This window comes from Haliotis rufescens, unplaced genomic scaffold, assembly GCF_023055435.1.
Source record: "Haliotis rufescens isolate VD_foot unplaced genomic scaffold, xgHalRufe1.0.p SCAF_1, whole genome shotgun sequence".
NCBI lineage: Eukaryota > Metazoa > Mollusca > Gastropoda > Lepetellida > Haliotidae > Haliotis > Haliotis rufescens.
This window is the reverse complement of record NW_025963779.1, coordinates 50,481,208-50,499,042: the sequence shown is the minus strand read 5'-3', so window position 1 is coordinate 50,499,042 and position 17,835 is coordinate 50,481,208.

The window sequence follows — 17,835 nt, the reverse complement described above, 5'->3', positions numbered from 1 at the left end:
CGGTGTCAGCGTACATTTTGGCTCGCAAATAATCTAAGTGAAAAAAAACGCCATGCGATAGTGACTCTTTAACATCGGATTTGATTCCATACTTGCAAACTGAGTGGCCTCTGATGAAGACTGAAGAAACATTACTATATCTAACACTTCATAAATCGTGTGTTTCCTCTGGACTTTCTCCCGGGCACTTTAGCCGAGAGCTGTAAATGCTAAATGTATTGACATTCAGTCAAATGATGTTTGAGCATTGTAGCTATGTTGAAGATGCTATACAATAAGGCAGTTGGCAATCGCATTGTAAAACAAAGATGGCACCATCACAGTATATTTCAATATGCATGCCGATTCCTAAACAGAATGTCCACTTGTGCATAGACTCGGAACCATGGAGACCCGGTGCAATATCCACATTTAAATTATTCATTTTTTCAACTGTAATCATCATTACTGTTCTTGAAGCTCTATCTGGCAACTCAATAGCAACATTTCAACGAATATTGTTTCAGATAAATCCTAGGTTAGTAATGAACACGTCGACCTTGCAATGAACACCTCAGAGGCAATTTGTTCATTACGTCAGCTGTTGACTGATTAGCCAACTGAGACTCGTCTCCTTCGGATGCCGGCGATGTAGCTGACTTCCTACTGGGAATCGCTTCCGTGTCATTTCGGCTACTTCGTTTCATGGTTCAGCAAAATAAAGGAAATCGACAACGTGTTTGAGTGACAAGGATACCGAGATGTAGAGAAATGAGGAAATGTGTGTTAATTGCATTCCCAATGATATTCCGGTTGTGCTATTGACAACGAGCGTGCCATGTATGTTACACTCAATCAAGCCATCGGCCTTGATGGGGGCTTGCATCAGCCGCGCATTTGGGTCAATTACCACGGAGAGTGGACCCACTAAGGTCGAGCCGTCAAACTTGGGAATTGTTAGGATTAACGCCAAGTAGGTTTCGGTCGTATGTTGATATATTCATCAATCTAACAAACCTTATGTGAGACCCTCTAAGTATAAATTGTAAAAGAGTATAAACCATCATTTGTACGTTTGCGGACACATTAGGACACTTTCGTGATAATCTGCTAATATTTTTATAAGTAATTATTGTATCCATAATTATATTTCTTCACTAACGTTGTGTTTACATAAACGTAGATTAAGTGATTCCAAACATTTATCTGCGTGTATTTCCTTTTACATGTACCTTGATGACATAAACATTCAAACTGTCTCTCGTGGAATCATTTCGAAAACTCAGAGCAAAATAAGATGTTTATTATGTATGTTGGATAGGCAATAAAGAAAAGGGACATATATTTTGGCATTGAACACCGGTTTTAAACTCACAGGAATAGGTTGCTTGTTTAACACAACACAACACAAATATGACGGCTGACTGTAAATATTCGGACCTGACCAATAAGTGATCGATATTAGAGCAATGATCCACGTCATCGGGGTAATATGACACGTCCACAATCTCCATCACAACAATCATAAGGGTGCTGGGGACAATTTTCCGGAATTCTCAAAGAGGGTAAGAGACTTCCTTGCACCATCTAAGGTAGAATTCACCTCCAAATATAGTTCATATATAATAATTCCCCATTTATCCGGAAATGACCGTCCCCTCAAATATTCGGATTAACAAATATCCATATCAATTAATCATGTCAAAGAGTTATACCCTTTGTATATGCAGGTGGACGTTATTAACAGAGATCAGGGAGATAGGGTTTCACTGCAGTCCATACATATCCTGACAATGTCAATGTTATCAATATAAATATAGTCAATACACATTACATGTGGTATTCGTAAACGTCAGTAACAATAAATTTCGTATTCATAACAAAAAACAATTCTTTAGCTGCATGCATACCTTTTTTAGTCTTACTGAAAACATTTCAACTGTTTACACTCTTGGGGCGGTGGGGTAGCCTAGTGGCTAGAACGTGGGCTAGTCATGCACAAGGCCTCCGATCAATTCTCCATATTGATATGAGTACAATGCACGAAGCCCATTTCTGGTGGCCGCATAGTGATATTGTTGAAACTTGCTGTAACCTGCCTTTTCAACACTTCTATCTTACCCCATTAAAGATGTAAATCGTAACATGTGTTCACAATTCACTATATGTGCTTAAACGAAGTCATTAATGTGCTATATGGCACAAGATGCGATTCTTCATCTGTGACAGTCTTGAGTGAATGTGTTTAACGCCGCTTTGAATAGTATTCCAATTACACCACGGCGTGTCTGCTTGATGTGGGAGGAAGCCCGAAGTGTTGCAGGTCTTCGACTTTATTTCTTTGGTGAAACCCACCAGCACGAGTATGGTGCTGACAAACCAAGAAACATGATCAGGTCTTACTGGGATTCGAACCCACGATCATACAGTTCTGGTACCTAAGGGACGCAACTTTGCACAGCACATTGTGGACCTTAGACGAGTGCGCCACCAGTGCACACGTAATATTCTTGCTATCACATGGAACATATCCATATTTATGTATACTTATTAGATCGTACTTACGTTTGTTAAGATTGTATAAAACTATTGTTGTATTTCATATACTTGAAACATCAGTTTTCGAACGATTATTGTTAGGTATCTCTATTTATTATCAAAGTGATATTGATGCATGTATTTATCAATGATTCCACTTGCAACTTGCTCTTAATTGTAATAAAGAAGTTGTTCATCAATAAATTCTTATCCTTACTTAACAATAAAGTAGTTGAAACCTCTCTCAATATTGTTTCTCGTTGAACTACCATCAGGAAACTTAATTAGAGATCTCTTTTCTGATTCATAGTGTTTCAAATAAGTCCCAAACCATCTGGTTTTCTTGTCAAGAAACCATAAAATAATTGCGACAAAGGCTGTGCTATTGTATTTTATTCTAATTGAACTACATGACCTGACGCTAATTACTAGGAGGACACATAATCCCAGTGCATCCTTCTTCACCAAGGTGCAGGTTACAAATACATGTTTTGCAACCGTCAGCAGCTAGGAAGCTATTGGTACCGTCATTTTTTCCGTTGTATGTACAGAACTTGGCATCGTCGGGGCAGGCGAAGGCCGTGCACATCACCTGTCCGTTTTCTCCACGGTCACTGTCGCTGCAGCCATCATTGCTGTGAAACAGCGCTCCTGTGTTATACTGATTCCCACCAAAGGTACACAGACGGCAGGCTGACAATACAACACATGGTAATATTATACAGAATGGACCGATCCGGAAAATGGTGTGATCTACCATGTGTGGTCGTGGTACACAAGCTCGCACACAAGGTGCATCGCATAATGTTCGCCCTTTTATCTAAATGCCTTCATCAGAATAACCAGTAACCAACTGTCACCGCGTCATTAATATACCCACTACCCTCAAGTGACCCCAACGCTCCGTCGGTTTATTTCCGACACCACTCGGCAAAGTCCGGCGGTCGTCGTTGTACAGTGTCATTGCATCCTTAGTTAGAGAATTAGTGACCCTCAAATTTGTTCTCTTGTGAGTTAATGATGCTCTCTTTAACATGTATTCTTTACCATGAATTGACTTGATGTTTGTTATCTCCTATTTGTTCGCTACCTTATTCATGTGTTGAAAATGTTCTTGTAACTAACATAAGGGGAATTTATATGTACACTCAGATATTTCTTATGTATTTATTGTCGTTTTTGTCTCTTCAATAAGCTTGTACATAGCTTGTTGTAAATATTTAATGATACCGTTGGAAAGGGCTTGTTCGGCGCTTTATTTCGACACTTACGTCTTCCATATTGATATAGTAGTTTGTTTGCTATTCGTGTTTTCTCCATGTTTAAAAACACCCCTGGGCTATTCGAATTCCTGCCAGACTATTGCATTCCCCGGCTGTCCAGGAGAGACTGTCCTCGCACGCAGTATACACATCAATTTATGAACATATATACAGACCGCTTTCTGATGTAATTACATACTTGCAGATGGAGCTAGATAGTATTTATATATATATATATGAGCTATAATATATTCTTGTCTAAATAAGTACAAATGGATCTCTATAGACAGTGTAGTGACCTATCAAAACAGTGTAAATGACGTGTCTGATCCTCAACTATGCAATATATATTAAAATTTAATTGGAACCTTGGCATGAAATATTGTTGCGAAGTTGAATAATGTCAATGTAAGATCTACATGTATTCTATCAGAACTTCATTGTACCTCCGGTTTATTTCACTAATAGCAATTATTTCTTATTATATTGTCATCCTCCATTTGTATCTCGAAATTTAGCGTCGAATGTACGTATAACATGTACATTTTCACACAGCTATTGCTTTGTAACGTGCAGTCAAATAATATTTACCATTGTGTAATTGACATTACGCTCTTGTGGAACCTTGCGGGCGAGTGCCAATGTTGGATCACGGTCTTGTACCGCTTCCATTTCCGCTCTCACCGAGGTACAGTTGAAAGTTTTGAACCTGAAAGAAAGATTACTCATTAGCATGTGCAAGAACTTCCGTCTAGATCAAGATAAAAAAGGTATTCATAACGATTAAGTTGGTGCCATCGAAAGGTATTTAAAAACTTAAATATACTAAAATATAACGGCAGTGTATTGATCAAGCCAGGGCGTGTATAGTTAGTTACAGCGAAACTGTCTCTGCTGGTATACACGAAGGTGTATGTCCGGATTGTTGGTAACCCTGGAAAATCATGTCAAATGTACATAAGTATATTCACAGTCAGAGCTGCAAACGTGTGTATTTACTTTACACAGTACTATTTGCAAACAAATGTGGCCTTCTCAGTTTAGAATTCGATATATGTAATCCCATTTTAAAAAGAAATTACATTGGTGCTTCTCGACTACCAATATGAATAGATTTTATTATGGTGATATTACAGGAACTGGCGTTGTACTATTCATAAAATTACAATCATCATAATACTTAAATTAAGACTAACCGGACAGAATTGCACTAAATAAACGAGAGTAATGATGCATCTATATATGCAGTAGGTTAATCTTGTTTTAATAATGATGTAGTACATGTGGACATTGCTTGCACTTATTCTAGGTAGAAGTATAACTAGTTTAGGGGTTTCACGTTGAATATCTACAGGTTCGTCGTGGTCATTACAAATATCCACAAATGATGACCAGTAAGGCTCTTGTTCACACATTACTGATTTTATACGCATTCAACAGATACTCTCACTGCCAGGACTCACTGCGAAACTTTTACCACGCCTACCCAAAGGCATGTCTACATTTGGAATAACATGATTCGTTTTGTAATCTATAGCACAGCATATTACATTGTTAGCTACGGATCTAACCTAATGTAACATTTGCATGTTATATCTATACTGTAATATCGTAAAATAATAGTCAAAAACGGCCACAAAAAGGTCATAACGGCCACAACACAAATAATAATAATAAATTAATATCCAATGTAAGCAGGATATGTACAGAGTATACATGTTAGATATGTTATTACAAAGTCATATCTTCCAGTAGAGTTCCCTTGTTGTTTGAACCAATCTCATCAATTTACTCTGATCTCTGCACTGACCAGTGTACCAATCTGTTGTGAAACCATGAATAAACTGTTTTCCTAATGATGAAACCCTTACAGTGTTTTTATTTGAAACTAATCCATTCGTTAGTGGTAAAACTCAGTGTCAACTTAATACATATAAAACATGCAGGATTTACATTATTATTATTTTTTACCACTAAAGCAGAGGGGGCAAGCCAGAAACCTATGATTGTGGGTTCGTATCCGGGTTCGCCCCGATTATGTTACTAGGTTTGTCAGCATCATACCCGTGCTCGTGGGTTTCACCAAAGTGGTAAACGTCTGAGACCTGCATCACTTCGGGCTTTCCTCCCACATTAAGCCGACACGCCATGACATAAATGGAATACTGTTAAAAGCATCACTCAGTCACCAAAGCAGAACCTCAATAACCCTTACTTAATATTACTTTACAGCTTAGCTGCTTCATTTTTAACTAGCCCTCTATTCTGTACACTTATCTTATCTATACTCTAGCATCATCGTAGGCGCACTTTCGGTTAGTCTAAACTGTTTCTATCACTGTTTATTTATCTCTTACTATATTTACTCTTTACTCTACCCCTATCATATATATATACCCATACTATATAAGTCATAGCACATACATTACAATAATATTTATATACATATATATTTATTATATCTATTAGAGTATGTTACTTTTCCCCCGATCATTTACATCTTTTTAGGTATCTATAATTGCTTTTTTTTCAACCCCGTCGGCACCTACCCCTTCGACGAAATACAAGACTTGTGACACCTATCCCGTCTACGAAATACAAGAGTTGTGAAGTTGACGTTGAACCCCTAAATCAGTCAGTCATTGTTATGTTCTAGACTGCTGAAGATTTTCTACCCGAGGGCTTCCTTGACTCGAGGGCAAAGGGAGAGCAACACCATCTGAGCTACTTTACATATGCGTTTCAAACCATGGACCTAGGGTTTAATGTGTGAAATGGGTGTGTGATATGTGATGTTTAGTGCTGAGTCAGTGCTGAATTGAGATCTGTGTGTATATGGTGTTAAGAACTGTTATACAATGTATATAATACAATTAATGTGACACAATACTTGCGTTTGTCTTCCTTATTTTTTGTTGAGGCCGTTATTACTTTTTCTGGCCGTTTTGACTTTACCTTTTGAGACCGTTCTGACATGAGGGCGGCTTCCATCGAAATTGACGTTGACTTTCCTCAAAACAAGGTCAAAATCCACAGCAATCCCCTTGCCGGATTCGTTGTCGAGAACCTGAATTTGAGTGCCAACAGCTAGTTGTCGCCTCGATGGCCTGGAACGTTAAGCTGTGTTTGTTTCTTTGAGTGTTTCAGATGTCGCCTTCTGCCTTTGCAGTTTCGGCTGACTTGTCCCTCTTTGGAACTCATTTGTGTGAATAGGATACACATATCTATTGGTTTTCATAGAACTTCTCTTTTTGTGTATTGATATGATTCCTATTTTGTGTTTGGCTGCTCTGTTAAGCTGTATTCGTTGATACGTTATTCATAGTCATTTGACTTATAGCCCTTAGTTTCGCTGTGCAGAGTTGCGTCCCTTGGGCACGCCAGAAACCTATGATTGTGGGTTCGAATCCCGGGTCGCCCCGATTATGTTTCTAGGTTTGTCAGCACCATACCCGTGCTCGTGGGTTTCACCGAAGTTGGAAACGTCTGAGACCTGCATCACTTCGGGCTTTCCTCCTACATTAAGCTGACACGCCGTGATATAACTGGAATACTGTTAAAAGCGGCGTTAAACCCAGCTCACTCACTCACTATAGCCCTTAGTAGATAAGTCGTTTCTCAATCAGAGATAATGACCACTCTTATTGTTTAAGTGTGGGGGCAACAACAGTTTACTATAGACGGTGAGAAAACGATGTTGTTTGGGCACTTGAGAATGCAATAGACACCAGTAAAGGTACTCGCTTGTCGTACTTGCGCAACGTCGTCGGCATGTTAAAGCCCCTCAATTGTCAAAGAAGGGTTTGTTATTTCTTGAATTTCGGATGATAAGTGTGAGAAGCCATCGAGATGGCATCGTGTTTGCTTAGAATAAATAACAATAACTTCGAACACTACATGTATGGAGTCCTTTTATCGTCTTGTTCTATATGTCTTTGACTTGCAAACACTTGACTTGACCTTGCATGTGTTTATGACGGATAGTCTCAAAACCTGGTATCATCACTATTTGATTATGGTTCATAAGCATATGCTTATGATATAGTCGGATGGGAAAAAAGCAGATATTTTTTTTTTATAATTATGGAAATGGCTTTGTTGAATTTATCTATATCTCAAAAATGCGCATTTTGTATGTTAATAATCGTTTACACACCAAGAATCAGTCACTGTGTAATACAAATACCTAACGACGTAATATTGGTGAAGGATTCCGTTTATCAGAGGAAATCTTCAATAACAAAACGTTTTTATTCAGACTATATCACGTTATATTTTATGACCTCAAGATCTCCTTACATTTGCAGTCTAAATAAAATATTGATATCAGTATTTATAAAAAGAAAAGAAGATTAACGCTATGACCTTAAATAATGCAGACTAGCATGCCATGGAACATATAACTCACGAATCCTAAATCAGTTAACAGACAAAAGTATTATAGTATGCTGTACCGCAAATGTAGCACAACTGTCACAAGATAGCGTGACTATTGTGTCTCGAAAGCGGCGTGATAGTAGCTCAATATTGGCTCAAAAGTGGCGGGAAAGTGCCGTGATAGTGTCGCGAATGTGTCACGAAAGTGCTGCGATCTTGTAAAATGTTATCGCGAAAATGGAGGGAAAGTTTCTCGAAAGTGGCGCAGTGGTTTCGCGTTAATGCCTCAAACGTGGCGGGTAAGATTCGCGACAATAGCGAAAGTTACTTATGAAATGTAGTGTATATATTTACTTTGTCAGGGTTTGTCTCTTTGCCACCAGGATTCGTTAAACCGTTTTACGGATCGGTTCGCTACTGTGTGGACGTTCGAAACTTAGGTTTCGTAGTTAGTGATTGCGTGGCACTTTTGATCTAGTACTGACTTACTCTGGTTGTATTGAGCTAAACTTAGTAGCTAGGTTTGCAATACTCCGTTTTTCTGGTAATCCGTGAATAACCAACCTTCCCGTGATTGTTTAGCTTTTGGGGCATTTTAGTATTTCGTTGTTCAGTCTATTAGACTAGTTTAATATTTAGACGTTCTCGTCTATTTTATAGTCCAAGTGACTTATTTTAGGGATAAGGCCTCCGTCTTTATTTCACGTTTTTTAACACAGCCGAGATTATTTACTCATTTGAGTGTTGAGTTAATTAACTTAGGTGTTAATTTGGTGTCAGGTGTGTATCAGCTTAATGTCGATTGAAACGTGGCGTTTTTCATCACTACTTTACACAACACGAGAGCGGATGTGGTGCGGACATACATGAATCCTTAAACCAGAAACGAGAATCGATGGCAAGTGAAACAGATCCTTATCACCTAGATAACGCCGTCGTATATCAGTACGTCTTTTGTATCACGCATGTCTAAACCCCCAAATTATGCATACCATACACTGTGTGATGACCATGACCAGTGGCGTGAGGATGAGAAAGCACATACTATTGGTTATTCTAGGATTCGAATCCACAAACAGCAAATTCTGGCACTGGGCCACCCGCGCCACCAAGACGTGTTCCTTTCAATCTTAACAGCCACACAGCCGCCTGCTGACCAATCTTTACGTTTGGCATTGTCGCATCTGTTTCCAGAAATAAAAGTAACAATGCATCGTTAATATCACATAAAATACATAAACAAGACCGGGTGTGTTATTGATACAAACTTAAGAAATTCGTGAAAAACTGTGCTGTCAACTTTATGCAGAACGTGGGCGTTTCGTGCAACAAAATGTCTATATACAGATTAGATCAGTTTGCTATTGATAGTGAGATTCAGAGAAAACTGCTGACTAAACATTGGTATTGATAAACACATTAGTGGCTTCTTGCCATTTCTTATCTACCAGTGTAACTAAATCTAAAAGCGATCAGTTAAACTCTCAAAGCATTGTGTCCTTTATCTACTTCAATGACCCTTTGAACTACTTTTAACAAAGTACATGTACACAGTGTATCTTGATTTCTGATATGATTTTGAAGGAGGGAGAAGAATAAACACATGCTAAATCAAAACTATAATTCGGCTTGCCATAGTTACAAACATCTGTTCTGATAGATAATTATTTACCTTTATTCTCTTTTGGTAATGATAATATTCAGTCAATTATAATTACCCACCTCTCCCACATGGTACTGACTGAAAACCCTGAATTATAGCCACTTTCAGGTCTCCATTGTATCGATATAACGAGGAGTAGATAAATGTTAAAATGACTTGCAAACTAAAACAAGGTTATCTCAGTAACGTACATATAGTTTTACCTCTTTCACAGACCTTGGACGACTATTTAAATAGGAAGCCAGTTTTCAACAACAAAAAATTAATGGCTCATTACTCCAAGCCTTTCAGGACATCAATCGTTCACTATGAAAATCATGATCTGGAACGTGCTTTCTGTTTATAGACTAACATATATACCATTTGAATGGGAAAGATAGGGCAATATGTATGGTTCTGGCAGTTATGTTATCAAACCACCCTTCATTCTGATTTCGGTTTTCACGTATTGTCATGGTATCCATGTATGTAAGCTTCGTGGTCACTAAAACTACATGTACTTCGTATAAAACGACAGGGGGGTCCAGTTGATAACACATCAATGCGCAGGATCCACTGGCCATATGTCCTAATGTCATATTTGCCGGATTAAAATCCTGAGACTGGTATATTGTTTAAAGGCGTTAAACCCAACTCTATTATTCAGATTCAATAATAGTTGAACACGTCATAGAGCTGGATTTGGGGTCATGGATGGCTCTTTCATCTAAGTCGGCTCCAGACTTTCAATCCATAGGCGTGCCAGAAACCTGTTTCGTCTCTAGGTTTGTCAGCGCCATACCAGTGCCCTTGGGTTTCACAAAAAAAACATTAACTGTTTAAGACCTGCATCACTTCGGGATTTCACCCCACCGCCGTGTGTTAATACTCACTCACTACAGCTGGACACGTCTGAAAGCATGTACACTCTATTCTTAGATCGTTTAATTATGCATTTTCAATTTCGAAGTTACATTTTTGTGTTTGGATAATGCTTAGTGACACCTTCGGATTTCTTGTTTTTCTTTTCGCTCTAAGTGCCGAGCTGCAGCTGCAAGCCTTTTAATAACTGACGTTCATCGTCGACATGTATCGAAAGAAATTCCCTTCAGAGAATACTTGCAGTCGAAATTTAATTTGAATTACACCATTCGGCCTTTCAATGAGCCATATGATAACTTTGAATAGCGACCTTGGTAATATCCTCCTATTTATATGCCTCGGGAAAATGGGACATGAACGTCCCAGTTGTCTTCAGAGCAGCAATCCACAGAGTTGCGTCCCAGGGGCGTGCCTGAAACTTACGTTGCTTGTAAGAGGCGGGTAACGGGATCCGGTGGTCCGGTTCGGTGACAAAGTTGACGCATGTCATCGTATCTCAATTGCGTAGATCGATGGCCATGATGTCAATCACTGGATTGTCTGGTCCAGACTCGATCATTTACAGAACGCAGTCATAACGGGAATATTGTTGAATGCGGCGTTGTCGTGGATGCCTCTAAACAATAGAGTCTGCGTCAGTTTAACCAGTGGTTACCCGCAACGACCCACGCCGTCGGAGCGCCGTCGGAGCACCATCGGAGTTGGGGATGCATCCTGACTCTGATGGAAGCCAGATGTACAGCAAGCATCGTCTTCGTTCAATGACATTATGTTATATTAATACAATCCACGGGACCCTGTGCACTGAATTATACTGTTAAGTTAGACGTAAGCTAGACATCCAATATACTCCTTGTATAAATGGACACTTACTCTTATCGTGATTTACGACTTAAAAAGGCAGCTTTTTAATGTCTTTCATTGATTATATAGTCGTCACACTAAGGCATGGAATTACTTTTAAATAATAAGTCCACATGTCTAGCTTCATTAAAGCGACATAGCACACATGTATAGTCAATGTCAGTATGATGTATATTATCAACGTAAATCGCGTTTTATACTACATTGTGTGGTTAAGGCAGGATATTTCAATAGCCATTGCAGGTATTTCACAAGATCTTTTGGAATACACCACACATACTGCAGAGGCATGACGCGTCAGGGTCCTAGTCAGGTAGTATCACATATAATGCGTTGGTTAAGTGTAGGATAAAGCACTCCTCCTCGGTTATGGTCGGGAAAGTAAGACCTCGGCAAGAGGGTATCGGCTTTGCGCCGAGGTCTTACCTTGCCGATACCCTCTTGCCGAGGTCTTACTTTCCCGACCATAACCGAGGAGGAGTGCTCTATCCAACTTCTAAACCGTAAAAACAGCGTTAATAACAGGTTTTCCGTAATTCGCTACGGTATTATGCTTCGTTTAACGGTATTTAGGGGTACAACGAGGAATGGGCGATTTCTCGTCCGCACCGTTAGTCACGTGACTTTTTGCACGAGCTTTTCGTGGGCACTACCTCATGGCACATTCACGCTGAATGCAGTAGCCCAGCCACAACACACTTACCAGCACAGTAAAACGCATGTATGCAGTGGGGGGAATTGAAGGGCGGAAGACGAACCATTCCTTAAGAGCCACATCAGCAACGCGCCTTTATCGTGCTGGGATTGACGAACAGTTGATTTTTGAACAAACAGGTAAGTGTTACATAATGACGAGACTTAATTTTTTTTTTTGTGTAATCAGATTGTATTGCTTACTAAAGGTTGTCTGAACACCAACACCAGCTTATGAAATTCAGTCCTATTTTATCTAAACCATAATTCTTAAAATCGGCGAGACACACCGTTTTGTTTTGTCTGAAGAATGAATGTAACGGTTTGCAGGCAGTTACTTAGTCCAGAAGAACAGTACCCAATGTGATGATTTTTGTGTACAATGAAGTCCTCGAGAAACTGGTTGACATCAGGTTGGGGAAACCCACGAAACGGGCTATAAAAGCCCATTCGGGCCAGAATAGCCCAATCGGGCTATATGAGGATAGCCCAATTGGGCTATACGAGAACGTTTTTGGAATTAGGAGCGGACACCCAAAATATCGCATTTGCGATAACCCATCAGCACATCGACTGACATTAACCATCTATGAAAATAAGGAAAAAAACACAAAAACACACATCGTTCAAGAGGTAGATATTCACAAATATACATACCCCGACATGCACAAAGACTTTCAGATAGCCATAAAGGGAACAAAACTGAGTAAAAAGTTGCAAAAGTCACGCTGCCACCAGCAGGGCACTGTCTTCTCGGCAATGTGTGCATACTACGTCAGCGACTGAACGCGGACGATGAAAGTCGGGAAAAAACTGAAAATGAAAGAAAGAAAACCATATGGTATGGAAACACATTAGGGACATAATACCATAAATTAAAGTTGTTATGTGGAAACAGTATGATTTTTACATGGAAAGACGATGTTATGCCACGTAAACGCATGTCATTGGTTCCGTAATTCTAAACAACATGCAAAACAGTATAAAAGCGGATAATGAAAATATGATATACACCAGTTCGTGGAAAGTGAATGATGGGCGATATCAGCGATTCAGGGGAAGAGGTATATATAATTTATAACACCATGGAAATGTTAGTATAAATCTATGAATAATTGAAGCAACAATAATTGAAAAATAAATTATGCAGATAACAAATAACTAAGAAATGAATGATACCAAGACCAATAAATGTCGTAAAAGCACTAATAAATGTAATATATTCACAGTACGTACTCAAAAAGAAAAAAACCAATCCAGGTCAGCAAGTCAAGGGGCAGGATGCAACCAGCAAGGTACACCATACAGGCCAAATCCCCATTGTATACAAGACGGATGCCAAGGCTAGGAGTTGGAGTCAGTCCAAGCGGCTGACAACACTGTATAAAAAAGGTAAACGGACAGCATAAAAATACATATAAATAAATACAATACATAATTAACAAAATATAAACAATAAGGAATTCATTATGTTTTTGTGCTGATAAATGACATAACATACAATACTATAACATGACTCACCTTTCACAGGGTAGGGAACTGTCCATAATTACTGGCTCCCAAGTGTATACAGAAGTCAAGACAAAGACGGAACGGCACTGTTACTGGGGAACAGAAGATATGGTGAAATCTTACAAGGTTTGAAAGTTGAACATTATGTACATAATGAATCTGTGTATGAATAAAGTTTAAAGTAAACAGAAACAGGAATGCCATTGCCATAAACGTTAACTGTTAAGTAACATATGCTTGAAGTGACGAAGTGAAATATATACTGAACAGCATTGAAAACGCACCAGCAATAAATCTTGCAATATTACAAAAACAACTTGAGCAATGACCGATTTTGATTAGAACAGACATAGACGGATTATTAAGAAAGACGACAAAGGAAACATGAATACCACACAGTAATAACAATAACGTCATCAGTGTAAGGAAGACACATAGGGTTAAAATGAAAAGTCAATATCTGGTATGTCCGCCATTGACAGCAACACAGGCCATGCGACGTCTTCTCATTGATCGAATAAGTCTGCGAATAGTGTTCTTGGGCATTCCACTCTTGACGTAGTGTATCTTCAAGTTCTCTCAGGTTCTGTACTTGCGGACGACGTGAGAGGCGTTGACCCAGGTAATCCCATAGATGTTCAATTGGCGATAGATCGGGTGACAGGGCTGGCCATGGAAGCAGAGGCACATTATTGTTCGCTAGGTACTGAGTTGAAACACTTGCTGTGTGCGCTCTTGCATTATCTTGCTGGAAGGTGTGCATATCCTGATGCTGATGAAAGAATGGGATGACGTGATTTGCCAATATGTTATTCCTGTAGTAAAGGGCATTAACTCTTCCACGACAAACATGGAGCTCCTTCGATGGTTATGGCTGATGCCGCCCCACACCATGACACTCACCCCCCCCCCCCCCCTCCCCGCCTCCCCGCCTCACCCCCCCCCCCCCCCCCCCCATCGATCTGTCTGTACAACGCAGTCATTGTGGTAACGTTCTCCACGTCGACGCCACACTCGCAGTCGACCGTCAGCATTCCGTAAATGAAAACGGGACTCATCAGAGAACAGCACACCATGCCACTGCCGCAGTCTCCGATGACGATGCATTTTGGCCCAACGCAGACGTTCATTTCGATCAGTGAGTATGGGCCCAACATATGGACGTCGAGCACGTAGCCCTGCTGAGCGGAGACGTCGACGTACGGTGTCAGCACTGATCAATTCCGTCAGCCTTGTACGGTTGCTGCAGTCCTGGTAGCCGGAAGTGTACGATCACGAAGATGCCGACGAACAATATGGCGATCCTGACGTGGTGTAGTTACACGACGTTGACCCGGACGTGGTCGATCTCTGGTGGTTCTTGTCTGCTGGTATCTGCTCAGTAGCCTGAGGACTGTTGAATGATGGCATTGAACCGTTGTGCAACGACTCTACTTGACGTACCAACTTGAAGCATGCCCAAGGCACTTTCACGTTCCTCTGCTGTTAATCTTGGCATTTCTTGTGTCAGTACCCTTTACAACTTTACCTGCAGCAACAAGTGATGTGGCTTTTAAAAGTCTATCTTTTATAGCCCTATTCTGCATGCTTCCCGTGAATCAAAACACGTTTTCTATGATGTGCACGCAATTTGTTGCGTTTTGGCGATTTCGCTCACAAAAAATTTAGGAATGTGTTTTGACGAGCTGTTCTTCTTCGTGCTTCGTCCAGAACGTCGTATATTACTCATTCACTTATATATTTTCATATGACTTAAGCCCGGATAAAAATACATCCATTTTCATGGTGGTGCGTTTTCAATGCTGTTCAGTATATGTACAATGATATATGTTAAATGAATATCGCATACATTGACCGATTGCCAATATTTTAGAATACATGCAAGGAAAAGACAAATAAGGGGCCCCAGCCGCCAACTTCAAGCACAGACGTAACGTTCCCATCCCCCGGAAAAGAAATGGTACATTGCCAAGGGACACAAACTGACGAATCAACCTTCAAGGAGAGTGATGAAAACCACTGCTCCATATGTGGTGTGCAATATGGAACAACAGATGATGAAGATAAGGGAATGTGGGTGGGTTGCAATAATGAAGATTGTCACTACTGGGTGCACCTGTCGTGCATAGGATTTAAAGTAAACAAAAAACAATCAAAAATAAATAAAAAAATACCTTTTTACTGTGCACGACATCAATAAATATTATAAAACATTATCTGTGTTCGTTGTGTATACTTCACTTTTAATGTAACATTGGAATCGTCAATATTACCAATTACTGTCATTGGAGTATATACGTTGTTTGTGTTTATACATTTACACACAATGTTTGGTTACATACGATTGTTCCAATAAGGTAAATAATAAAACACTTATACCCTAAAACATCCATTAAAAAAAGGGATTACCTCTAGTCGATGGGTGTGTCATCTGAAGCGGTCAAACCTGATGATGAAATAACATTATTGCAATAAATCATACATGTTATATCCTTTTTGCAACATATTTCAATTATCGACATGTAACACAAAAAGATGTAATTATTTTATATTACACGTATAGGCCTTGCTAACAAAGTAAATAATAGTAATATTAAAGCATGATTAAAAAGTATAAAATCTCACCAGATTCACAAGCTTCAATTGTTTCTAGAACGTCCAGGATAGTTTCTTCAACATCAGACAGATGTGTTAAATACATCAGCTTTGTTCCGAGTCTGATATCTTGCTGAAATAGGTGGCATTTGGCATTGCGCAGATATCGGTGCGCCATTGTCCTATTTCACTGTCTACAGAGACCTCATATCCGTTATTGTCCTCGGCCATCTCAGCACCAATTAGATCCATCAGGTGTGATCTTGCCTGAAAATGGTATAATATACATCAGTAGTCCGACAAATATAAATTTATTAGTATTTAGTTATTGTGCATGCTCAATTATTACATCGGAGGCATTAAATCAGATTGCTCATAATAATAATATTTAAAACGCATATGTGGTTTTATCGCCAAAATACACCAATTTTTTTCATGAAGATTTGCTTGCCGTTACTTATACTTGTATGAGCGAATTGGTAAAACAGTATGGCTACACTTTTTAAACATATAGTTGCATTTGTGAGTGAAGGATGAACGATTGTTGAAAATTCACATAACATTATTAACTGTAAATGATGTATTTGAACGAATGTTCACTGGTTTATGAACCTGTTTCAAATTGTCGAGATAGCGACAGATGGTCTCCCACTTTTGAGTTGTAGGGAGGCCAGGAGGCATCCACATCTTGATCTTTCTGTTGTAGTTCTCCAAAATGAAGTCACCTCCCTCTCCCTTGCTATCATGGCCTGATTTAGACATTGTGGTTGTTTTGTCTATAAAGTCTTTCACGGCATCAGGCGCATTGACGTACGTGTGCAGCTCACGAATGGTAAGCTCCTGATAATTATACATGTTCAGGCCAAAGAACAGTTCTTTGTATTTCAGGAAGGCCTCCCTTGCCAAACGTGAATCGCCCCTACGACTAGCAACACGGTAAATATAAAGGGCGAAAACGTGTGTGAAAATGATGTCTGTGAGAAACATGACATTTGGGTTTGCGATAGAATTGACCCATTCCGTAAAGGACTGATAGTCAGGTTTCTTGCCATACATTATACATTCTCTGACATATGGCACAAGAAGTTCACGGCTTGTGCCAAATAACAGAATTTCAACCATTTACCACGACTTGTGATGGTCAGAGGCATTTTTACAGGAGGCCATTGCTTTGGGGGATCTGAAATGCAACACATGTGCCATGTCCTTCAATAATGCTTCCCACAATATTTTAAACAACCCCTGTACCATGTTCATTTCTTTATGGCCAGGTCCAGGAACGAGGAGTAGATTACCAAAGCTTCTGAGGTTTGTTACATCAGAAACATCCTTGTTGTGGACAGCTTTCAGATGCTCCACACAAGCCTCAATTCCAGATAGTGATTCGTCACATATGTCGCATGTGAACTCTGACGTCACTAATCTGGTAGCAAGGTTGTATGGAAGACCGTCACAACCAATCACTGTCCAACAACGAGGAGTCTCGTCTAA